Source organism: Ambystoma mexicanum, chromosome 9, assembly GCF_040938575.1.
Source record: "Ambystoma mexicanum isolate Mex_15411 chromosome 9, UKY_AmexF1_1, whole genome shotgun sequence".
NCBI classification, from domain to species: Eukaryota; Metazoa; Chordata; class Amphibia; order Caudata; family Ambystomatidae; genus Ambystoma; species Ambystoma mexicanum.
Window position 1 is genome coordinate 473,855,675 of NC_090931.1, and position 26,541 is coordinate 473,882,215.

Genomic DNA, 26,541 nt, shown 5'->3' on the forward strand with positions numbered 1-26,541 from the left:
CCTCTCGAAGGTCTGGTGAAATTGTATACAACTTGTCTAATGCCATGCTTGGTCTATGGATTGGAGGTCTTTACAGTAAAGAAGAAAAGGTGGATTAACAAACTGGAGGGAAAATTGTGGCGTAGGCTGTTGGGATTACACAAAAATGCCCCGGTAGAGGCAATTCACTGCGAGCTTGGCTTAACATCATTAAACACTTAAATGAAAATAAGGATGGGTATTTTTTATACTGGTATGCTGCTTAGGTCAGATGATAAGGAACCTTTGTATTCGGACTTTGGCTGCATATTGTGTGAGAATGGCTGCAGAGTTATCTTGAAAGAGTGGAACAGTGAAGTCAATCTGTTCTTTAATGATATTGGCTTCAGGCTTGATAAAGAAACCCGGAACCTGGTGATGGAAAAGGGAATAAAAAATGTGGCAATGGTCTGGGATCGTAATACTAATACCATAAAACTGGGTAAAGGGAAAAAATATGATTTATATGTTAAAAAGAGTTTTCTGGTTGAGATTCCAGGGGAACTAACAGCAAAGTCTGTCACACAATGCATAACTGTGATGTTTCTAAGTAATCTTTACATTAATTATATATTAAATACAAGGTAGTACTTTTACTATCAAACAGTACTTCAAACGATAGCAGGAAATATATATGTATACCCACAAACCTCAAAATGTACCTATGTATTGTACAGTCCAACTCTACGGAGTTAACAGACATTTTAAATTAACTTAAACCAATGCTGGCAAGACCCATAGTCTAAACCACACCCAAAAAGAATATAGTGCTGGAACGACCAATCCATTGTTCAGTTTTACTCTTTGAGTGTTCGGTAGTTTCGAACAATTGCCCAAACAGCAATGATGTAAACAGTATGTATTTTGTATTTGTATTTATGATTTATATAGCGCCTTAATCCAAAGCGCTTTACATAAGAAAGTATCAAAACAGTAGAATAGTGTGAGGAATTAAATAAAAAGCCAAGATTAACCCTGCTGGATATGATAGATTTTCAACGATACACGAGAGACCAGATAGACCGTAGAGAAAGAGGGAGAGCATTACAATACAGAGAAGTGAGACGAGAGAATGTACGAGAAACGTAAATGGACACAAGGGGGGGCTGACACAATAAGACAAAATTGAGAGCCAGAACGAAGAAAAGGGGTATAAAATGAGACAAGCAAGGATAGATAATCCGTGGCAAGACCATAGAGTGATTTGAAGACAAGACATACAAAATTGAATTTAAATTGAGCCTGGAAAGGAAGCCAACCGAGAGTGAGAAGAGCAGGGAAAATAGAATCAAGTGAATTTAAAAAAAGTACACAAATAGAGGCATTGAAGACAGATTTCAGAGGAGGGAGATGAGAAACCGGAAGGCCCAAGAGCGTAGTGGAACAGTAGAAGAGATGTGAAAAATTAAAGAAGGTATCTAGCATCGAAAGTTAAGAAAGAGCTAACTTTACGAATATTGAATAAGTGAAAGTGACAGGCACGATAAGAGATTGAAATGTGATGTTTGAAAGATAGAGCAGAGTCAAAGTGAAGTCTCAAATTACAAGCAATTGATGTAATGGGGAGGTTAGATAGTAGAAATTGTATAGACACTGGTGGCAGAAGGGGAGGAATGTGAATAGAAGGAAAAAAGAGTAATTCAGTTTTAGAAGTGTTGAGTGTGAGATAATGAGAGGACATCCAAGATTGTATTGACACTAAGCATGACGACAACTGAGCATGTATGTCAGCGGAGAAGGCGGAAAAGGAAAGAAAGAGTGGAGTGTCATCGGCATAAAAGTGATGTGATAGACCGTGAGAGGAAATAAGAAGAAGAGTACAGAAAGAACAGAAAATGTCCCAAAACCGACCCTTGTAGAACCCAGTGGGCAAGGGAGTGAGAGTCTGAGGTGGTCCCTGCCCAGGCGACAGAAAATGTCAGCTGGGATAAATAAGATTTGAACCAAGAGAGGACAGAACCTGAAAGACCAATGGATGAAAGAGAGACTAATAAAAGTGAATGGTCCATGGTGTCAAATGGAGCAGAAAGATCCAGTAGGATGAGTATAGAAGAGTGTTTGGAATAGCGTTCCGTGAGCAGTGAGTTTAGAACTGACAGAAGAGCAGTCTCTCTTGAGTGCATGGGGCAGAAGCCAGACTGAAAACGAGGGAGGATATGCACCACTTAATTTGTTATATAAGGTGCCTTCATTGTGCAGTCACAAGGAATCCTGTTGCTTCCCACACGTTAATGTCCAGGGTCGCTCTTATCCATTACTCCACTATGAGAATGCACAGCCAAAGATTCCAAGAACCTTCTCCAACTGTCTTTACTCTACTGAGGTGCTTATGCGCAGGCAGAGTTTACAAACATCACTTGTGATTTTGCCATATTTTAATGGCGTTCCAGCTCAAGTGTGCAGCGGGTAACTTTCCTTATTTCCATTTTGCCCCTACTAAGACCAGAGCTATAACCATGAGAAAGGGGTTGAATTCTTTTTATTCAGCATTTTTATAAGATGGGCCTATACCACTTGCATATATTTTATATGTGAACTTTACCATTTGACAAGAATGGAGGTAGAAATGTAGTTAAGTTGCATTAATATTATAGACCAGTCTAGGTGCTTATCATAGATTGACAGCAGGTAATTTGTAAGAGAAATCAGATATTGGCATTGAAACTAGAATTCCACGTTCCTCTCATTTGTTTCATTTGGCAGACAGTTTATGTTCTTATCGCTACCTCTAAAGTATTGTTTTCGCACCTAGCCAAAAGTAGACTTTTAGCCATAACAATTACCTCTAGCACACTGAACTGTAGAACACACTGCCTTCTCCAAATGTTGGGCAGCAGATATCTGAAAACACTCTTTCAACTAGCATAGCATAGAAGATGACAGGCTTAAATGAATAGAGAAGAAGCGATACATTTATAATCCCTGCAACCTTAGAAGTGTCCTTATAATGTTATGGAGCCAGGATGGGGGACAAAATGGAGGTGAAGAGGCATAGTTTGGTCAACGCGGACAGAGTTTGTTGATGGGGCAGAATCTGGTGATGGTGAAGAGTCTGGCTGAGGTGGAGTAAAGTTGCACTTATTTGGGCCTAGGGAAGCAGTAAGCCTAAATAGTCCACTGGCCATAGTGTATGATATTCAGAAATTAAACCACAAAGTTACACTGATATTTTTGGATCAGTGGTACCAGCAAAGCATTGGCATTGGAAGGAGCTTTAATAATGAACCTGCCCAATATAAAGAGGGACTTTAAGGGAAAAACATCTTTCAATTAGCATTAAATACTAGGTGGGAAAAAGTTTGGATTACAAAATGGCATCTGTGCTAGTGTTAAAAAGATTTCCACTCGCCTACAAAGTACCCCCAGTGGCTATGCAAATTACTTTTTTACTACCTAAAAAGGCATTTAACTCCCAATTTCCAAAAATATGAGTATAGTTGTGTCAGAGCCCTGCTTGTAACTCTTACATAGGAAGTAAAATGAGTAGACACAGAGGACCTCATCCTGAGTTTGACGGTAGCCCTTAAATGTGGTGGTAACAAAGTTACCACCACATTTAAGGGTCTGCGCAATCATGAGTATGGCATGTTTACCCCTAGCTCACACGCCTGAAAAATTACAATTTTCGGCACAAATACCATGCAGTAATACCGCCGGCAGTAATTGCTCTGAAAATTAATGGGGAACAACGTTTACCACCCCAAACCCATGATCTAGAGGTAATACCACCGGACAGGTGGGCGGTAATGCAAATAAAGTTGGGAAGTATCCCAGTCAGGACACCACCCAACTCGTGATGAGGCCTGGAATCTAACCTGCAGTAATTTTGCCCACACTTCTGCACGCCAGCCTGAACAAAAGTAAACAAATCAAAACCTTACAGAGGATCCGTAGGGAGCCCTTTTAAAAGAAGTCTCATATGTCTGCCTTATACCTTTGAGTACTGCTTATATTAAGTTGTAAGAGGTGGAGTACCTTCTACTGTAACAAAATGTCCCTCATCTGCAATTCACGGTTAAGTCAAATAAGAGGGAGGGGATTCTAAATGGTCTAAATTCAGAATAGAGAGTTACATTGAAAAGCCCTCAGTAGCTGAGAACAGAAAGGAAACCGAAGGTGCAGTCTCCTAGACTAATACTAGAGGCTGCTATCTTTCAATACAAACAAGCACCATGTTTGCTTCACTGTACTGCTGAAACATCTGACTCGGTTCTCAAAAGTGCCTCATTCATAACTCACACAGCACCTGGACGGGTGACACCGGACAGACGGGAACACAGGCAGCGCGCACGGAGACTGAGTCAACTACCCCAGACAATCCCACCAACTCCTTGCCCGCCCTTAGTTACCGCCAGGTACCACAGTGGTATGAAATTGACGAGACATTGGCAATCACCACACTACCTGAGAGATTGACACTGGCAGGTGTGCTGGCCACAGGAGTTTTAAGGGAGGATAAGAGGAGCTCTGAGAGAGCAGGTTAGAGGTGGGGGCCAGAAGAGTAAGGAACCTTATATGCCAGTCGGACCCAGATCTGGACAGAGCTGCATCAGGGGAGACCACGCAAACCGAGCGCCTCAATTCGGGATAGAGACGCAAACTAACCAACTCTACTAACAATTTCCCTTTCTGCATACACCTCTCAAACTCCAAAACAAACACAACCAAACCTACAGCACAACAAACCGCACAAACTTCACTACACTGCAACAACAAAACAAAAACACACATAGTATTGCACAACAGTACACAACGTCGACCGGCCGCAAACACCCCAGGCCCAGCCAACGGACACACTGGGCTGTGGCCTCCAACAGCACATCACTGCTCTCTTGCACTTTTCCTGCTTCGTCCCACTAACTCATCCTCCCCTCCTTTTTCAGAACTGCCAGAGCGCCAGGGGACCACTCCAGTGGGGATAGTGCACAGTACAAATGTCCTTTAACATTAACATTAACATCCATCAACCCCAATGAATGTGTCCCCCAGCTCCTCTGATGGCCCCTCAATCCTAGTTAACAGAGCTCAGTAAAAAGTTATATTGGCTCCTCATTGGATTGTAGCAGTAAAACACTCACTGGTACATTTGCATACACACAATGTTTTGAGTGCCCAACATATTTAAAACCTCACCATAACATCATGAGCAGTAAAGAAATGGCATGAATCTGTATGCATCCAATTATTTTGCACCGCCTACAAGATTGTTTGCAAGGATTGTACAAGTGCTCAGTGATATTTCTTAAAGTCCATGCCCAATGGTAAACCAGAGACTTTGAAAATATGCAAATTGCATTGTAGATTTCTGAATATATGTTGCCGCTATGATATGTGTGAAGAGTTCCAGGAATGTCTCCATACCCATTATCCTTGGCAGGCCAATGCACATGAAATGTACCTACCCCAAATCCGTATTGGGCAAATTAATTGGTTTGTAAGGTTACATTGGCATATTGCGGGTAATGTAAACATGGCTAGACCAGACTACTGAGACTAGTTAGGACAATCTAGCTTTTTCAAGGCACATGGCAAGTAACTGCTGTGGCTTGTGTCTTTGGAATGCTTGAGAAGGTGAGAATGGTCTCTATGCACTGCCAATGCTTTCTGGGCGGCAACCAGAGGGAAACTGGGGATGCACATAGCTTAGAGTGAACATATGTTTGGGTTTCCCAGTGGTACATTTGTTCAGAAGAGAATTGCCTAGCATTTTGGTGCTGGAGTGTGCTGTTGGGGGGACCAAACCGCAATGCAAATGGATATTTCTTCTCTGGGATTGGTATAGTGAGCTAAAACATGGTCGTAGACCCTCCTGAGTGAGAACTATCCCAAAGAATAGGTTGTTTGGCCATAGTTGTTCTCAGTAAATGGGCTCCCACAGTTCTGGCAGACCCTATCTTTGGTTGGCATGAACAAAGCACTTTGGAAATTACGCTGGGTCCATACAAGATGGAGGAATATTATACTCTGGAGAATTTGAAGCATAAGGGGATATCATAAAGAAAAATGAAGATTGCACTGACGGATAATTGCATTTATGCAAGCTGAAGCTTAAAGTGGTCCCCATCACACACACAGTTAAAATGACTCCTCTATTGGCCAGAGTTGAACTACAGAAACGTCTTAAACAAATGATCGGAGAATGTAACCCCCTCAAGTCTATTAAATATACAGAATAGCTCAGCCCTGTGGGATCTTTAAAAAGAATGACACTGAAAATCTGAGACTCTATGAAGATCTTGCAGCCTCAATGGAAAAATAAATTGTCACCATCAATTATCCCCTACTAAAGACTTTTGAACTGATATTAATGCTTGGTAAAGCCAATTACTGAATGGAATTTCATATCAACCTATCAATTGTTTTGTTTGGGTAGACTAACCGTTAAAGAAATGCAATCCAATAAAATACAGTGAATACAAGCCATCATATAGGACATATTACAACTCAATACAATAATCATAATACATAAAAAAACAGCAGTATCTCAATGTCAAATATATGTTAATCAATATAAGTTATCTGCCGTCTATCTCTCTTTACTATACCTGAAATACAAATGATATCAAATATTTATTACATGTCACAGGAATAAAGTGGGGGGGATACTATTTTTGTTTCAATTTTCCCCTACAGTAAGACCAAAACTTAAGAAGTGCATAGGGGACCAGGTTCCAGATACTGTTTTATTAATTAATAATTTCAGAGACGCTGGTCTATACTGATAAATATGTGCACATTTCAGGATAGGTACGAACGCCAGGCCATGATGTCACTTCCCTTGACATCATCTCGGTCAAAGTTTATGCCAAAAGGCTCACCCCGCCGTCCCTGTGAAAGTGTTGACGCCACTGGTACCCCAATGGCATTGCAGGACAAATGCCTAGCCGATCCCTACACAAAAGTTGACACTGGTGGCTTGTACAATGCTTGTTATTTGAGTTTTCCATTCTCCTGATAATCTACCAATAAAGACGGTACACTGTAACAAGTGGTCTTGGCGTCTTCCTTGGTGCCAGGCAGAACCCTATGTTACAGCTCAGGGGTAAGCCATGTGGATTACAAGATACGAGTACATTGATTTAAAAGATGTGTTGAGTGCAGCATCATGCTCAGAGCTACGCTAAAAGTTGAGACTAAAGTATCTGCTGGTGGTGAGAAAGCATGAACATGAAGCTGGACATAAGGAGACCCTTTCGATTATTGCTAGCACTACGGAGGAGGCCAAACGGAGAACTCTATGTCGGAAAGAAGCTGCGATGGAAAAACGAAGATGCAGAAGTGGAAAAGGTAGCATTAATAGTGTAGTTAATTGTGGACAACAAGGTTTCAGTAATACACTAGAAATATGTGTTTACTGTGTTGATATAACAATTGTCACCTTCAGGTGCAGAAGACCACTAATCACGGGATATCTTTGTGTGGTTGTCAATGCATGGAATACAAATATGTGTAGAGCATCGAGCCTGACATCAATCAAAGCATGTACAGGAATAGTATCAGGTAGTGAAAGTGATTGCGACTGCGCTTTGTTTCTTCTATCAAAATCCAGCGCATTTCAGACTCTTTAATGTGGTAAAGCAAAGGCAACTTTTAAATAAAAGTTACTGCCGGCTGAGCACTGAGCTTGCCCTCATTTGCTGCTCCTTCTGCCAGGTCTCCTGGAGGACGAGGTGCAACTTATTGACACTGTTTCACTGCTGTCTCCAAAGGACTCTTTGAATCTCAAAGGCATGGCTTTGAAAAGAGCTTCTTAGTGACGTCTCATGCTGTCAGATTACCGAGCAGCCTAAGCACTGGAAGGAGCAGGTCCCTCAGCGCAGCAGGCCCTTCCCAAACAGAACCAATAGAGACTGCAACATTTCGCCCCCTGACTACTCCTGTGATTGTATGGATTTTGTGTACGACGATGTAATATTTACGGCTATAAAGTGAGCGTTGTGGCATTTAAGTGGCGGAAAACTAGGAATCAATCCTAGTCAATTCTGGCAAAATAGCTGTGAATTTGCAGGGTCGGACTGGGATAAGACACATGACTGCGTGCCAATAAAAAAGTGATCGACAATCACCTGTCATCACTTTTTGCCACAAACTGTTTGAGTACTCTTGTGGCAGATGGTGAATGTGTCATGCAAACTGCTATTTAGCAAGTGCAAATGCGAGGTGAATTCCATCGGAATCCCTTGGCCTTACACCTGCAGGAAAATCTCATGCCGGCTAAAACCTGGTGCTCTTCCAAGATGGAGGAGCAAAACAATGCAGAGATGTAAACTTCGCTTTGAGCTCCTCCTACACCTTGGAAATGCTCGAAAAAGCGGTATAGTGTTAAATGGGTGCTTAAAAGCATCACGCCACAGTTTTAAACCCCCATTTAATGCACTGCCCTACATAACATGACCCCCACAGTGAAGTAGTAGCTACAATGTGTGGGTTAGAGCATGGGGCAATAAGGAAACTATCAAGATAAAAGAACAAACATATAGACATGGCGAGGAAGTCAAGTGCCAATGACATGGAACATGGAAAAGTAGTGGCTTGGGAGCAAGAGGCAGAAAGAGTTGGCTAGTGGAGTGGAGAGAAAAGGCACTGAGGGTTTTCCCACGTGTTGCTCTCTTTCGGTTTTGATGGCTAGCACATATGGGAAGGTTATGCATTATAATGTTGTCTATTTGTGGTTCTCATCCTTGCTTTCCTCTTGCACTTGGCCTATGTAATATTAGAGCATGTTTTCTTAATGTTTGTCAAGCAGAATGAGTTGAATGCAGTCTTTAACGTAACCACCTTTCGAACCCGGGGGAGTGCAGCCAGCCAATTAGGAGACTGGTAACATGGGATTGCACAAACGGTATAACCCTGCCTTCCTTTCCAGTGTCAGGTGGCACTCCCCTGTACCGCTATTTGTTTTTGTCCGCTGCATGTCCCTGTGCCCCAGTCTCCACATCTTTTCCACTTCCAATACCACCTCTGTGTTGGAATGCATTCTACAAATGTGTGAAGCAATTGTGTTTCTGAAAGACCTCCCCTTCCATAATGCTCCAACCAAAATCGTAGTGCACTCATGTACCGTTGCTGCAACAGTCTGCTGACAGCCCCAGCACCAGCCTTTTAATGGAAGAAGGGTGGTTTCAAAAGTCACATGTGCCTTCCTCACAGCCCCTGGAACATAAATTTCAAACTGACAGAGGTAGCTTTTTGATCATCTACACCTCCGATTTAAAACTTTATAATGTTGTACCTTACCCATTCTAGTGGCACGTTGAACTGCAATGATAAATCATGCCTGGTTCTAACATGGTGGATACTGGTGTCACATAATTATACATCCAGAACATTTGGATATTTTAAGTGTTACCTTGATGAGCAGTGCTTTAGCTGTGACAGGGCTGCTATGTATTAGCATCCTGGTCTAAATGGCTCCACAACAGCCATGCAGGACAATGCCCAGGAAGCTGCCTCTTTCATCCCCCTGAAGAAGGCCAATGATAAGACATTCTGGTAAACCCCAATATTACGCAGAGTATGAGGAGCCCAAAAACCTAGACTCAATAATGGAAATAGTCAACGTGAAAGGCAAACCCAGCTTTATTAAGACACAAAATAAAGCGGGGACAGCATGCAAGCAAAAGGGTTGCATCTCTAAGATCTCTCATACAAAACAATGCTTTTTATACCAAATATATGTCAGAATGAAAACATCACAATACAAAACCTAAGGTATAAGGGGATTTGATCATATCAGTAACTATATATGCACACTATAGGTGTTAAACTTTTAATTGCATAGTGCTTAACTGATGGCTCCTCCATACGACCACCTCTAAATTAATTACAACAACAAAAAACATCACTTTTACGATAATTAATTGGTTGGCTCAATACATAATGGGTGGTTCGTAACCAGGAGTTTTAAGTAGTTTGCTTTGCACTTACCAACCTTGGCCAACTGACAGGTCGGCAAGACATGAGCCAAATAGGATTAGGGGAGAAAAGTCAATGGGCTGCTTACCTTCAGTTCATGAAAATACCATCCCTCCTCTCCTAGGCCATGATCCACAGGGATTGCCTTTGTAGTTAACCTTGTGCAGCGCCTCATGTCTGGGAATATGCTTAAGGAGTGAGGCAGGTGTCCTATCTGTGCTCTTTGCTAATTATGGGTCACATGTGAGAGGACCGCATTTGGAATTATTTCACTCTTCATTTATAAGTATTTGAGCTAATATGAATACAAATGTTATGGTCTCTTCTACCTCTGCGGACTCTCTTGAGCTTATTCTTTACAGAGTCTTATGATTTATAATTATGCTGTATCTGGCTCACAATGGTTAGTTGTACTTTTCCATACTTTAATTAATTTGGTAGTATACAATTTGCGTCCTGGGAACACTTATCTCAAGCGTTCTCTGTGGTGCTAGGACCCTGCCCTGATTTCTTAACCTTGGATCAAGCTACGAGCTACTGTCTGAGCTCTGCAAGCATCTTCATTTTGTTATTTCAGTGTGTTGAATTCTCGTGAAACCTTGAGGACAATCATTTACTTAGAAGCATAATGCAGCTTCCATTTTAGAAAAGATGTCTGTCCATTACTGCTACTTTTCTATCTTAGTGAGCTATACTCATGTGTCGTTCATGTTGCATTCAGCTTATATATAGTGCTTCTCTTAGTATTCTTCATGTCTTTATTGTTGCAATGTTAATATTCTTCATGCATAAAAGCATTTTTGACATAGTGTGTTCTCTTCATGTTGTGTGCATGTGCGCTTCATGTCTAGTGGATGTATATGTAAAGTTACATTATCAGTTTTAGTTGTCCTCACCATCTCCATCTTACACCATGTTCATCCCTTGTACCTACCTGGGATAGGAGTGGTAGGGTTGTCTTAAGGAACTGCGCTTCCAACCTGTATGGTATTGGATCGAGGGAGTTATGGATGACATGTTCATCTGTCGCTCAGAATTCCCCCCTCTGTTTGAGTACTCGATCACACCTTCCTTTGTGCCCTCCCCCACATAAGATATTTTGGGGTCCATATTTTAATCATCCCCCTCAAAGTGCCTGCATTTCTTATGTGCTCATCCAAGCTTCAGGTAATTTAGCAGCACTCCATTCACTGGCTGAAATCATCAAAAATTTGGAAACTAGAGGAATTATTTGGCCAATTCATAGTATATCCCGGGAGGATAGCTCAGCGGCAGCGTGCGCGTCTTGGAAGCAAGACGACACGAAGCAACAACGGGTTCGATCCCCGGGTCCGCGCTTAGAAACCTCTGGGTGTTTAAGCGCGTTATAAATACGTAACTAAGACAAAAAAAACAACACAATTACACAACTAAGAAAAACAAACAATTCCTGTAACAGCGCCTCGATGCCTGTGGGCTGTGTGAGCGCTTTATAAATGTTAAATAAATAAATAAAATTATATCAAATACTCCCATATTACATCTGCTAAAACCCAATGGCCAATGGCGCTTGTGAGCAGATTTCCGAGAATTGAACAAAAAGGTATCTGTTTCAAGGTGGCCCCTTCTATTTATTGATCTGGGCATTGAACAGATTCACGGGTCAAAGGTATTTACCACCTTTGATTATATAGATGGCTATTGGTGTGTGCCACTAGCTGAAGACATTCAACATTTATTTGCATTTTCATTTGACAAATCAAAATATGCATGATCCCGGGCCCCTTTTAGGTATGTCACTAGTGGGACTGAGTTTGGAATATTCCTGAGGAAGGCACTCCCAAATGCAGCTAAAGGGGAACAATAGTTTATGTGGATGATGTGCTAATCAAAAATTAAGATTTGAAAATCCTTTTCAATGAAATTAGGCATGCACTCAGTCAGCTACAGAAGGCTGGGGAAAAAGTATCTTTACAGAAAGCACAGTGGTGCAGAAAAAGAGTAAACTTCCTAGGATATGAAGTGATGCAACATGGGTTAAACCCACAAAAGAAAAAGGTGGAAGCGATTCAGAACCTAAAACATCCCACTAATTTGAAAAGTTTATAAAGTCTATTGAGAATGACAAGTTACAACAGAACGTTTATTGAAAATTATGCAGAGATTACACAACCTTTGACGGGATTACTGAAGCAGGGTGGACCCTTCAAATGGGAAAAGGAGCAAAGTGAGGCAGTGGCCATGTTAAAAAGCTGTCTAATGAAAGTGTCATGGTTGGCATATCCAATAAAAAAAACTTGATTTCTTTGTAGAAATAGGATTCACAGATCAATGTATGTCAGCAGTGTTATATCAAAAACACGATGCAAAAAACAAAATCATTGCATATGCTAGCAAGGCATTGTCATGGCTAGAGACCAAGGGGTCGATTCATGGAGCAAACGTGCGCCGAAAATCCCAGCGCAAGCAGGCGCAAGGTGGCGCAGGCGTGAGAAACCCAGCACACGATTCAAGGAAGACGCTGCGCGTGTTTCCCGCTGTCCGTGCGCCAAAGCCTGCCATGGCGCAGGCGGGCACACACGGCAAAAGCGCACATAGCGCGGCGCACACAACCAAAGTGGGCAGAACAGTGGGCTTAACACGCAGAATGGGGAATAACGCGTGAAAAGAAGGCGTAACTGGGGAAGTACTGCAGGGAACTACACGGAACGCCCACACGCACGCGAACAACCCGTATTCATGGATTCTAATACGGGAAACCCGCGCACGGCAAAAGACGCACACAGGCGTCAACGCGTCCGCAAAACGAAGGCAGGCGGAAGCGTCCCCACGCACAGTATAAAAGTGCGCGCAAACAACAAACACGTATATACAGCTACGATGAATGCCCCATTTGTCGCAGCACTGATCGTGGGACACCGCAGGAGGAGGAGAATAGCCAGGGCATGCATTTTCACACCACGGACAAGCCTTTTTGGGATGCCTGACGACCAGGTCGACGGCAGGTATAGGTTTCCACCCCATATCATCCTAGACCTGGTCAGGGAGTGGGAAGATGACCTTACATCCCCCACCCTTTGCTCCCAAGCATTGAGCCCCTTGGAGAAGGTGCTCAATGTCCTGCATTTCTTGGCCACTGGGTCATTTCAGCGGACTACTGCCATAGTGGGGGGGGGTCTCACAGGCCACGCAGTCACGCTGCCTACACCAGGTACTGGCAATCATGACAGCTCGCCCCTCAGTCCGCAGGCACATATACATGCCCAGAACACCCGCAGAAAGGCAGGCCGTTGTCCTGGATTTTTACAGGGTGGCACACTTCCCCAAAGTGCTCGGTGCCATAGATTGCACCCATGTGGCCCTACGTCCACCTAGGGCCACTGAGCACATCTACCGAAACCACAAGCACTGGCATTCCATCAATGTACAGGTGGTATGCGATGCAAAGGGAATCATCACCTCTGTCTATGCAAACTACCCTGGTTCCACCCATGACAGTTTCATATACAGAATGTCCGCCCTGAGATGGGCCCTGGAAGCTGGGCAGCATGGCAACACCTGGCTCCTAGGTGAGTACAAATGCCCTTGCACATGCATGCATGTCACACACACACACACAAATACACAAACCCCAATAATCACAACCATTTACACCTCCCCAGGGGACAGTGCCTACCCTCTGAGCAACCACATGATGACACCAATCCGAAACCCCACCACACCACCCCAGGTAAGATACAACGCTGCCCATATTGTAACCAGGGCCATAGTGGAGCCCACATTTGGAGTGCTCAAGTCACGTTTCCGCTCCCTTGACCACTCTGGCGGGCAGCTACTCTATGCACCCCCAGTAGTGTGCAGGATCATTGTGGCAGCATGTGTCCTGCACAATGTTGCAACACGGCAGGGCGTACCGGTGGACATGGTGGTGCCCCCACATCCCCAACCACAGGCACAGGCGCTGCCCATGGGAGGGTACAGGGCACGTGGCGAGGAATCCCGGACCCAGCTTGTGGACACATTTTTCACCTAAACTCCCACCCCTGCGGAGTGCACACAGGCCTGGCACATACCAGGTGACAATCGATGATGACAAAGAGACAGTCAACTGTCACAACCCTACCACCCTGAGATAGTTGCCATGGAAGTGCCACATTGTCTGCATCCCTAGCTACTTAAACACAAGCTATCCTGTGTGACCAAAAGGCACACATATGACATATGACATGACATGATATGGCATTTGTAACGTGCCTATACACAAGTGTTTCAAGGTGCGATGAGGCAGTGAGGGGGAACAAGGGAAGACAGACAACGATACTACTAGGCCAGGTGTCATTTAGATTGCGCAAGTGCAGAGGTAGGGGGAAGGGAAAAGTGCAAGGGGAAGGGGAGGGGGGGAGTGCAGTACAGGGTAAATCGAAGAAAAAACAAATAAATAGGCCAGCTGGTGGCAACTGCAAAGGTAAGTGCAGACAAGTGCTGGGAAGGGGGGGGCTTTAGGGATAGAGAGACAGTCCCGCAGTGCAGGGGTTGCCAGGGAGGCAGTGCAAGTGGAGAGTGGCTGGGCCAGGGACCGAGGTCGGTGAGAGTGGCCCAGTTGCAGATCCAGTGCAGTTCCAGTGAAGAATTTAGCAAGGGAGAGAGAAAGCAGAAGCAAAGAGGAAGGTCTTGGGGTGCTTCCGGAACCGGAGATGGTTCTCCTCAAGTTCCAGTGAGGCAGGAAGGCTGTTCCAGAGGGAGGCCCCTGCCGCGGAGAGAGATCTACCCCCAGCTAGTTGCTTTGAGAAGCGGATGACCCTGACATGCAAGGTGTGAATCACACACACCTGCAAAACAGGCCATGACCATCACTGTTATGTCACTCAAAACCTCCCAAACCACAACATGATATGGCAAGCAATAGCCATACACCAACACAGTACCAATAAGGTACACATTGTCATGTCAAAAATGTACAGTGGCATCAGACAATGATGCCTGACATGGAATCAGATGAAATGACTGACCAACAACCTCCCACCCAAAATAAGTCATTCCCAAATGCATTACAAAAGTTGTAGACGTAACATAACAATGAATGCCTGTCTACATGCACATTGTGCATTGCAAAATCAACACTGCAGCGTCTGTGTGCTGTGTCCAACTCCTGCAACACACTGCTCAGCGCACAGCACAGTGAACAGCTATTGTGTGTGATGCACACCCTGAGCATCACATCTAAGCGACAAACCACATCAAAAAGCAAATTAGGCATGTACAGGATCCATAATTGGTCACAGAACATGTGCTGCAGGGGACACAGTGGGCACCAGAAGGCAAACAGAGTGTACACGTGGATATCCAAGGGTGGTTGTACATGTAGTGCATCATAGTGCAAGTGTGTGGGTCAGTAAGGACATGCACTCAACATATGCATGTGCAATCAAGTGACCATCAGTGTCCTCTACACATCACATGTGAACATTCACCATGTGTACACCCCAACATGTCAAACCACAACAATCCCCTCACACCTGAAAGGTAAACACAACACATGAACAGGCATTGATCAGCAGAACACAACATGTACATAGGATACCACAATTACAATATCAGGGTTCCCATCACACTGCAGGGCAAGGCAACTATCAACAACAAAACACCCCCCTTCCCTCACAAATGACCATGACCCACTGAACAACTGCACCTGGGTCATGGAGCCTTCAACCCTCAATTTCACCTGGCCACAGGATCACCCTTCCCCTTCGTCACAATCTCCCACCCTCAGAGTCCACCCTCATTTGCAAAATCACAAAATCCAAGCCAGAAAAACGAACCAGAACACCCTCCAGTATATGACCTGACATAGCAGTACCTCACAAAGGCCAAGTACTACCACAATGATGTAACAACCAAGATAGCACAGTAAAACAATGTCACAACAGGATGTGAACCATGTGTGGTACATAACATAGAATGATGCACCATGAACGGATGTGTACTGTCACAGGTCCCATGTACAGTCACAGGAGTGGCACGAACCAACCACCCCCTCTAGGGTTTTGGCGCCTGCAAGTTTGGGGCTTACACAGGCATCCGCAACCCCAGCGGGGAAAGAGGGTTAGGGAACGTTGCTTGGATAGGTACGGGAAGCAGGAACACCGGGTAGAGGGTACAGGGTTTAAAATTGGAAAGGACTCCGGGTGATTAGGGGAAAACAAACATACCAAATTGAATTACACATTCATCCATGCATTAGTGCACCCCCCAGCAAGCCTATGCAGAGCAGTTTGAAAGAAAAGCAACAAGACACTTAGCTCTGGTTTTGAGTGCTGGCCTCCTGCCTGCACACTCTCAGGTCCGGTTACAGGAGCACTTCAATGCTGCAAAGAGAGCCACAGTTAATAATCTGTCCGTGCCCATAACACAAAAACACCCCACCAAATATGCCCCATAGCAACAAACTACTCTATAAACAGACAATCTGGTGTAGATGCTTCGTACCCATATGTAACATTACCCCTGTGATGGGTCATGCACAGTCAATGCAGTAAGTCAGCCGCCGGTGGGTGCGTGGCAAATGGAACACCAATGTGTCACAATTCACACAACATGCAATGTTCCCTGGGTAAGCAGACAGACCCATATAGCAAGGCATGACTTCAGAACAAGTCGTGTTCCACCATGACCAAAACAAAGTAGGCAGTGCATGTTTCAAAATGTACATGGAAATTAAATGCACTGCACCCGAGTATGTCCCTTGTGTATGTCCCTGTGAGCTGCCCCTTTCCATGTCTCGGAAGGCTACATGGTTGATACAAGTGCCTCAATGGACCTTGGTGTACCAGAGGGTATGTGCCACTGCCCCTGCAGGTGCCCCAGACAACCTTACAATCAACAGCCATCAGTCCACCAACACATCTGAGCTGTATTGTGTGCTTCAACACCAATATTCGTCCAAGCTCACCCTCAGTGCTGTTACTAAGCCTGCATGTGCAACTTGCTTGGTGCAAGCTTTGCTGTTTTGTGGCCCCCCTGTGCTGCTCACCTTGCCTGGATTTCCTTGGAACACGTCAGCAGGTCTAGGATGTAGGTCTGCAATCCCTGTGCCTCTGCTTGTGCACACATGTGCATGTGGGCACCAACAAACGTGTCCAGAATTCAGACGTCCAATGGGCCATGTCTGCTGGCAAAGGTGGTCTGCAGAAAGGGCATGAAACACATGATTAATGATTTAAAGTCATCTGTGTGTGTCTCTTCAGGCATCTCATTACTGGACCATGTCAGAGATTTACATCAGAAATCACACGATCAGTCCGTCTTTCACATCCAAAGTGTGGAACACACTATCTACGGCATGAATTGCAACAAGCACATGTACAGTAAAGATAAGAAACATACTACACAATGCACAGCAATGAATGTACACATTAATCATGAAACACCCCATCTAGCAAAAGCTGAACAGTGGACAATAACACCGCAATCATCCCGACTAGGGGTGTCAACACAAGTTACACAGCACCAGACATGCCACAGATATGACAGTCCAAAGCCCTTGTGTAATAGGCTGTCACACCGAACCATCCTTGCGAGCCCATGGATAAGGGAGGCAGGAGTGGCATATGTGTGTCAAGGACCCCAAGCAGCAAACACATACACAAGACAAGCCTGAAGGGCCCAGCTGGAACAGACAGTGGATGCCTTCAAAAGCCACAAAGCACCGGACCGTCACATGAAAGCACAATAGACAAGCAATTTTAAACTATATTAACTAATTACACTAACTATGAAAAACCTACATTACCTAATTAAACTAACTATCAAACAGAAACTTAACTAACTAAACTAAAAGAAAAATCAAAAATGGCCACATACCACCCGGGGGGGAGGGGAGGCGCCCAGGAGGGAGGAGGTACACGGTGCTGCTCAACACCCACATGCGATGATGCTGAGACACAAAAAAAAACCTCCATGGGCTCAACGCCTGCACAGCCCGACCTATGTGGGACATAGATGGTCGTCCGAGTCTGGCTCATCCTGGAAAGGAGGACGTGGCAAAGTAGCCTGGCCACGCCTAGCCGCAGCTTGCCCCTCGTCGGCAGCAAGTCTGCCGGACGGGTGAGCCTGGTTCTGTGTGGCGATGTGACGTAGGTCTGCATGCAGAACCTCACGTGATACACGTGCTTCCTCTTGCAAGGTAGCACGTGTAACACGGAGTTCCTCCTGCAAGGCCTGGCTGGACAACCGCTGCACCTCCCGGCAATCCTGTAGCTCAGCCGAGATGGTACGCTCAAGCTGTGCAAACCTCTCCTCTGCCCGCTGCCTCTGGGACATCATAAGGACACCCAGAGTGGATTTGAGGGAAGCATACTCCTCCCTCAGGGCATCCATGTGCGCCTCTGCGTGAGCAGCAATTGCTTGACGCAGAGATGACATTTCAGCCTGGCGTTCCCTGTCTGAGGCCGCCATGCCCAGCCTGAGCGAGCGGGCCGTGGACCGTGCCGCCTGCTGCTGGAGAAGCACCTGCCTAGCAGGGGGGAGCACAGATCGGGCCACATGCTCCATGCTCTTAGCAATGTTCTCCATTGCTGCCCCCTGCCATTCTGAATTAGCAGTCATGTCTTGCTCCCACTCAGTATACTGCGGTTGCGCGCGGCGACTGTGTTGCTGGGCTTGACCCCTGCGGGACCCAAGCACCGGGTGTGCTTGCTGTGTTGGCACCGCCCGCGGCTGCACGACTACATGCCCCCGTCGACGTGATGTCCCAGGCACATCAGTGACTGGTGTGGAGTGTGACCCTGCGTCCCGATCCACCACGGGCGGAGGAACCAAGACTGTCTGATCCCTCAGTGCAGGTGTCGCGGACAGAGGAGTGTCCACATCAGAATCACACACCCCTGACACATGCACTTGATGCTCATCCAACTCGACATGGACGTCAGAGTCATCATCAAGGCTAGACTCATAGGCAGCCAGAGACAAGACGGACTGTAGCACTTGGGGGTTTTCGTGGCCTACCACCCCACGACCCGCACTTGTGCCCGCTGATGTAGTGGTAACAACCCTGTGTCTGGCATGACAACACCATCCTCCGGCTCCATTGCGTCATCATCTGAAAAATAGAGAGAAAAAAGGTCACTACACATGTCAGAAGCACACAACACACACACACACCGACAACAAACACATCAGGCAGACATGTGACACACAACATATAACCTGCCATGCATGCTGGGTCAACTTTGAATTGCTTCTGTGATCAGACCTGTTGAAAGGTGGCAGTTTCCATGGAAGTGGGTCTATGCAGTGCAGAAAATGTGTACGCCACTCACTACCTACATGTACAAGGACTCCATGGTGTGTGTCAGGAAATGTGAAGGCAGTGCAAGGTCAAGTTCAGGCATCACGTGCATTGTGCATTAAATGTGTAGCATATCTAGAAGCCAAGCACCCCTCCACACAAGTACAAAAGCAGCGATGCCTAGCATGGTATCAAAAGGCTGACCATAGACCTGTGTATTGACAGGCAGTGTTGACTGGCATCAACAGCTTAATGTGATTCAAGTGACAACACTGCAAATGATGATGGGACAGTAAGCAGGACACATGATGAAAACTCTGGAGGCCGCCCACGTGTGAAGAAGACACTACAACAGTTGGACATAGTCATTGGCCATTAAACAGGCTGAGGCCTGTGAGCCACACAGATTGTCAGACCCTAATCCTGTGTGCAACGCAGTACTGACCCAAAGTTGACATGGGAAGGCTGATGAGATGCCATGCAATGTATGTCACCCAGGACTTGTATTACAGTGTTCATCCAGTCAAGGACACATAGGGGCATGCGTGCAATGCACATGGAGCATGAATGGGCACTCATGTCCATGCGGGACATCTGACCTATGCACAGTACAAGTGAGATACCCTGCATCAAGTACTAAGGCTGTACCATACGGCATATGTCTGGCAGATTGTACGCTGGAAGTTAGCATCTACACAGGACGCATGAACAGGAAAGTACACATTGGCAAGATTGAAGCAGACCAGTGCAAAGGTGGAACTGGGGTGCAGAGTGGCGGAGGAGGGGCAAGGGAGCATGCCTACATGGAGTCCCCGCATGCAGGCAGAGGTGACATGCACGTCAGTCATGCAATGACATTGTGCCTGGGCTGAGAGGAAGGTCACCCCACGCCACATGCAGAAGGGCCAGTGAGCTGGAACATGGACCGGAGGGGCATACTTGTAACCAGCATGTCAGTAGGGTGCAATAGTGGTGATGCGGACAGTCCCCGTCTGCTCCACATGTCCACCATCCAGCAGAGCAGACATGCATCACGGAAGCATTGCATTACTTACACATCAGAACCATGTACACGTCACATGTAGTGGCAATCATGCACAACACATCCCACAAGTGAAACACACACGTCCTCAACAAACACGCATCAACACTCACTGGACTGGGCATCAAAGTCCAGCATCTCTCCCACTCCTTCGACCAATTCAGGTGGTATGAACTCCGCAACGAGTGCCTCATGCAGAGTGATCTCTTCCTCCTCTGGTGCAGGCCCACCGCCAGTCACCAAAGTCAAGTGGTAATTAGAGGCAAGCTTAGCCTTAGTGCTGCGTTTGATGTCATTCCAACGGTTTTTGCACTCTTGCGCCGTGCGCACCTCATGGCCGAATGAACTGACATGTTCCGCAACATGCTTCCAGTGGGTGTCACGGTGGGCAGCCGTAGTCTGACTATTAGCATCCACTAGCATGTCAAGCCTGTGGCCCCGCACGTAGCCCACGAGGAAGTCCAGTTCCTGCTTGCAGAAAGGCTTCTTCCTCGACGTGCAGCAGGTTGTGGCTGTGTGTGGGGTCCCAGCCTGTGCTGCAGCTGCAACCTTCCTCCTCTTGGACTGTGGCGCAGACCCTGGCTGGCTAATGCCGCCCTGACCAGTATGGTCAGTGGGTTCGGTGGATTGAGCCAAGGGAGTGGCAGGTGGAGGGACGACCAAAGGCCTGACTTGTGTCAGTGGCATCTGGGTGCCCTCTAATGGACCCTGCGCAGCAACATCCGCTGTGGCAGGGTCATTGACCGCAACGGTCCTGGTTGGCAGACTCACAACCGGGGTGTTGTTGGGTGCATCTGCCCCTGCACTTGCCAACACCCGGCTGTTTGGGGCAGCAGATGACATAACTGCCCCAGGGACACGTGTCTTGGTCTGAGCAGCCCTGCCTGCCCCTATGGTTTCCCTGCTGGCCTGTTGGAAATCTACCAAGGGCTCCTCAAGTGCCAACACAGCCTGCGCTGGCAGACCCTGAGCCTGGGTGGCGGTGTCCACAGCTGCACCCGCAGCTATCACTACCCTTGGGCCCGTGGCAGTCGATGGAACGGACTGCCGGGTCACACGGGCGCCAGTGCCAGATGCAGAAGCTGCATCCCCCGGAACCACAGGGGGTGGTGGCATGACTGCACCGACACATGGCACAACATTGTGCTCAAGTGGCGCACCCCTGCCTCTTCCCCCTCTGTGGACGCCCTGGACACCCTGGAGTCCCCCTACTCTCTGGTCACCACAGCCACGTCCCCGACCACGCCCGCCACGAGGAGTACGCCCAGCTGAGGCGCCCTTCACCTTTGGTGTCCTCCCAACCATGGCACAGATGTAGTAGTGCCGGCACAGATGGAGTAGTGCCAATGGGAGGTGTACACCACAATTGACCTGGGCAATTGGGGTGAAGGGGGTGGGAAGCAAGATGTTAACAGCCCCCCTGCACCTGCAAGGCTGTATGTGACCCTGGTGATGTATTGACGTGTCACGCAACGCTCAGGCACCCCAAAACTGCATTAAAACCGTGCACGCAACCCGTCAGGCTACGTGCATGGAATCAACCTCCCGCAGTACGCGGTGGCACCCAGTAACACGAATAACGCGTACGCGTGGGACACGCAGGCTACTATGACCTCGAAAATGGGTGCGATACACAGGGGCACCCGCAGTGGGAAAAATAGCGTGTGCGACTCACCGTCTGACTAGCGCGATGCAGAAAAACACGCGTAGCCAATACCCCCGCCAAAAGAAGAGATACGTCCTTGATAGCTGTGAAGTTGTGATGGCGCGCGAAACAACAGGAAGCAACAACACACGTCGGTCTCCACGAAAGGCACGTACAGCGAACTGCTGTCCCCGCTCACCTTTTAACCCGTGCTGAGGGAAAAGCCAGCGCGCGTCACATCACTTACGCGCATTGGCCCTTTCCTCGGATTACACGCATTCCCACGTGGACGTGCAGTTTTTCATGCACGCTGAAACGCCCATGCACGCCTGTGCGCGTCACGTCACAGAGGCGCTTGCGCTTGAAGGGCCTTGTCCAATGAAATCGCGTATGCGTGCAGACGTACTTACGCGCTAGGGGCCTTTCCTCTAATTACACGCTGATGTGCAGAATTTTCACGTGCCAAATCACTCCGTATCAAGCTGGCCACGCGTAAGCACACGGAAGACCACGCTCCTGCCCAAAAGGCTGAATTACTGCCCCCCAGAGCCCCGAGCAGCCTCCCACGAGCCATCTGCTGCTGCCTGCCTGCCTGCCTACTGCCACCGTGCCCTGCCATTTGGTGCCTGCACATCAGCCATCTGCAGGGGTCCAGTTGCTGTGTCCACCCCTGCTGGAACAGAAGACTCCCGACTGGGATACCATCGCTCCACAGCCCAGCCCCAGGACCCAGTTGCCCACCCACGCCTGCCTCGGGAGTCGCCATGTCAGGGCAAACACCATCCGAGACCACTGGCGACCCCCAGCCAGAGGGGCAGAGGGCCACCAGCTTCAGTCAGAAGGAAGTTGGTGTCCTGGTGGAGCATGTCCTGGGGCATTATGATGCCCTCTTCGGATCATCACGCGCCGACAAGGATGGATGGGACAGGATCTGGACAGACATCGTGACTACCATCTACGCGGAGGGGGTGGCAGTCCGACTATTACATCATGTCAAGAAGCGCTGGGAGGACTTCAGGTCCAGGACCCTCAACAAGGCCCAGCGCCTCTTGAAGGCAGCGGATGCTAAGGGGTGCCGGGCCACTTGTCGGAAGATCAGATGAGGGTCTTGGAACGCATATCCCCAGCGCACCACGTCCAGGTCCTTGAGAGGCAGACCCGTCTGGAGTCGAGCGGTAAGTGGCCAGGCATTGCTGTGTGAGACAGGGCATGTTGCAGTGTGCTGGTTGTCTGATACTTGCCTGTATGTGTGACATAGGCCATGTACGCTTGTGTGTCTGCAGGGACATCATGGTCATGCATGTGAGACCAGTAATGTGTGAAGCACACGGTTGGTGTATGTGTTTAAATGCTACATGGGGAGCCCTATGCGGAATGGACACATGAGAGCATGCCAGTCACTGTTCCTGGACAAGGGTGGGGGTGAGGGATGGGTGATGATGCCATGTACATGTATGGTTTCCATGTCTGTGTGTCTGACCTGCGTGTCTGTGACTTGTGAATGCCATGGATGCATGACACATGTCTGTGTCAATGTTCAATGTTCAGATCCACTGATGCAGCCTAGCTATCCTTGCATCCACTGTGTCATGGGTGTACGAGTCCAGATGGATGAAAGTACAGTGAAGTGTGTGAATCTGATAGGTATGACCCATGATGCATGTGAGTTCAAAAACAACATTGTATGTTTCAAGAGTCCCTTGGACATGTTTGCTTATGTCCATAGCATGCGCCATGCCTGTTACTGCATGTGTTTTGCCTGCACTGACCCATGTGTTGTGGAGGGACATGATGGAAGTGATCTTTGACAGTGCCACTCATCTGCTATTGCTTCCTCTCTAGGGGACCATTGTACAGTACCCTGATGCTTGTGTTCTATGTCTCCCTCTACACAGCGCAAAGTGAAGAAGAGGGCGGAGACGGCGCGGTGGAGAAAAGCGGTGGGGATGCCCCCACGGCTGCAGCGGAAGGGGTAGGTGAGCCCCCACAGGGGCTTGCAACGGTGGAAGACGGTGTGGAGCCATCCAGGTTGGTGGTTTCCACAGAGGAGGAGGAGGCCGCTACTGAGCCGCACATGGGGCCTGGTGGGGGCATCCCTGCTGGTGCAAGTGGTGCAGTCCAGAGGCAGGGGCAGGAGGCAGCACAGGTCGCCGTGGAGGTACCTGTGCATGTCACTGTCCCTGACACTGTGACTGCACCACCATGCACCAGCAGGGATGCCCCATCCCAGACCCGTCCGCAGGTAGGGGGGATGTCCATGTCATCTGACTCCCCTCCACCTGTGGACGAGGGGACCCCTGGCCGTATGGAGAAGGTCCTGATTGGTGTCGCGTTGCGCACGGTTGTCATTCGTGATGAGGTGCATGCTTCCCGGGGAGCACGCACGTCATCACGAAGAGCACCGTGCCAACGTGGCCCAGTTGGGAGCGGTCGTGGTCGGGGGTCTCGTACATGTGTCGGGCACTTTGGCGACCCTCTCCTCCTCTGTGGAGGCTATGCGCCAGTCGTTCTCCATGCCGTCTTCCGGCCCAGATGCCACCAGGGCCCCCTGTGGACCTGCCCCAACCAATGCAGCCAACTCGGTGGGGATGCCGTCGTGCTGGCACAGGTAGTTGCGTCGAAGGCAGCGGCAGGCCTGACGTGGGAGGCATCATGGCTCGGGGCCATCAACATCAGGGGTGCAGGCATCGGCCGGAGGGCAGGAGAACCCTGGAATGGGAGTGGGAGCGGTTGGGCCAGCAGATAGGTGCGGAGCAGCAGTGGGCAGAGGAGGAACGGCTCACAATGGTCAGGGCGGAGAAGCGCTGAGGCGGGCTGAGTGCCTCGAGGATCTTCGCAGGGAGTTGGAGCTGGACACTGCTTTATCCCTGCGAGACCTCGGGGCCAGGGAACATGCCCGCCTCCAAGCCATTGAACAGGAGTTCGATGATGCCCTGGCCCATGACAACATCCAGTGAGCCGTTGGACTAGCCCGCTGCCCTTGTAAATAGTTATGTAGTTAGTGTTAGGTTTCCTTTGCTTTTTTCTTGATTTTGGACCTTTTGGACAATGGGCAACATTTTTGTATATAGTTTTTTTATCACCTAGTATTTTTAGATAGGTTTCATTTCTTCAGTTGGGATCATGGACCCTGGATTGTTTATCTGTATATAGTCGACTGATGGATTATGTTTTTTTTTTTTTATTTACCCATGGAGCAATGGTTTTTAGTTTTGTTTTTCCCTTGGATGTACTTTTTAGAACTGTGACTTTGGACACCTTTCCTTTGGAGTATGATTTGTGGTTTTTCATTATTTTACGGACATGCTGCTTTTTTGTTTTTAATTCCCATTGTTGTTTGTTTATTTTTAATCCCATTTATGTTGCTTTTAATACATTTTTTTCATCAAACTTCAATGTGTAGTATCATATCATTGGTTTCATGCATGTCATGATATGGGTTTTGATATTCACTTACACCCATTGTGTGTATGTGAGGGACATGTGTTCATTTACATACTTGCCATTGGGGTTGTATCATGTAATTGGCAATTCTGAGTGGGTGGATGCAATACTTGGTGGGTGTTTGGCATGTGGAGGCTGCCCATAAGGGCCAGGGATCTAGATTGTGATGACGTGTTGGCTGGGGGACATGTGTCAGGGCCTGCTGGCAGGTGCCCCACAATGCTGGGGGGTGGGGGTGCAGGGGGACATGAGTGGGACATGAGTGGGGGCCTGCTGGCAGGTGCCTCGCAATGCTGGGGGGTGGGGTGCAGGGGGACATGAGTGGGACATGAGTGGGGGCCTGCTGGCAGGTGCCTCGCAATGCTGGGGGGTGACGGTGCAGGGGGACATGAGTGGGACATGAGTGGTGGCCTGCTGGCAGGTGCCTCGCAATGCTGGGGGTGCAGGGGGACATGAGTGGGACATGAGGGGGGTTTGCTGGCAGGTGCCTCGCAATGCTGGGGGGTGGGGGTGCAGGGGGACATGAGTGGGACATGAGTGGGGGCCTGCTGGCAGGTGCCTCTCAATGCTGGGGGGTGGGGGTGCAGGGGACATGAGTGGGACATGAGTGGGGGCCTGCTGGCAATTGCCTCGCAATGCTGGGGGGTGGGGGTGCAGGGGGACATGAGTGGGACATGAGTGGGGGCCTGCTGGCAGGTGCCTCGCAATGCTGGGGGGTGGGGGTGCAGGGGGACATGAGTGCGACATGAGTGGGGGCCTGCTTGCAGGTGCCTCGCAATGCTGGCTGGTGGGGGTGCAGGGGGACATGAGTGGGACATGAGTGTGGGCCTGCTGGCAGGTGCCTCGCAATGCTGGGGGGTGAGGGTTCAGGGGGACATGAGTGGGACATGAGTGGGGGCCTGCTGGCAGGTGCCTCGCAATGCTGGGGGGTGGGGGTGCAAGGGGACATGAGTTGGTGTTCAGTAGTGCAAGCAGACATGTGCCTTTGCTGGGGGGCATGGCCATGTTGGGTGGGCTGCCTGCGGGACATGACCAGGGATGCAGGGTAGTCCCCTTTGGTGTGGGCTGCCTGCAGGGGCCGTGGAGGGTGTACAGGGAACACCTGGGAGGACCCACACTGCCAAATCACGTGTGGGACTCCCCGGCACCCCAGTAATACACGTACCCAGCTGAAATCGTGTGTGAAACTTCCCGCGCACCCCAGTAATACAC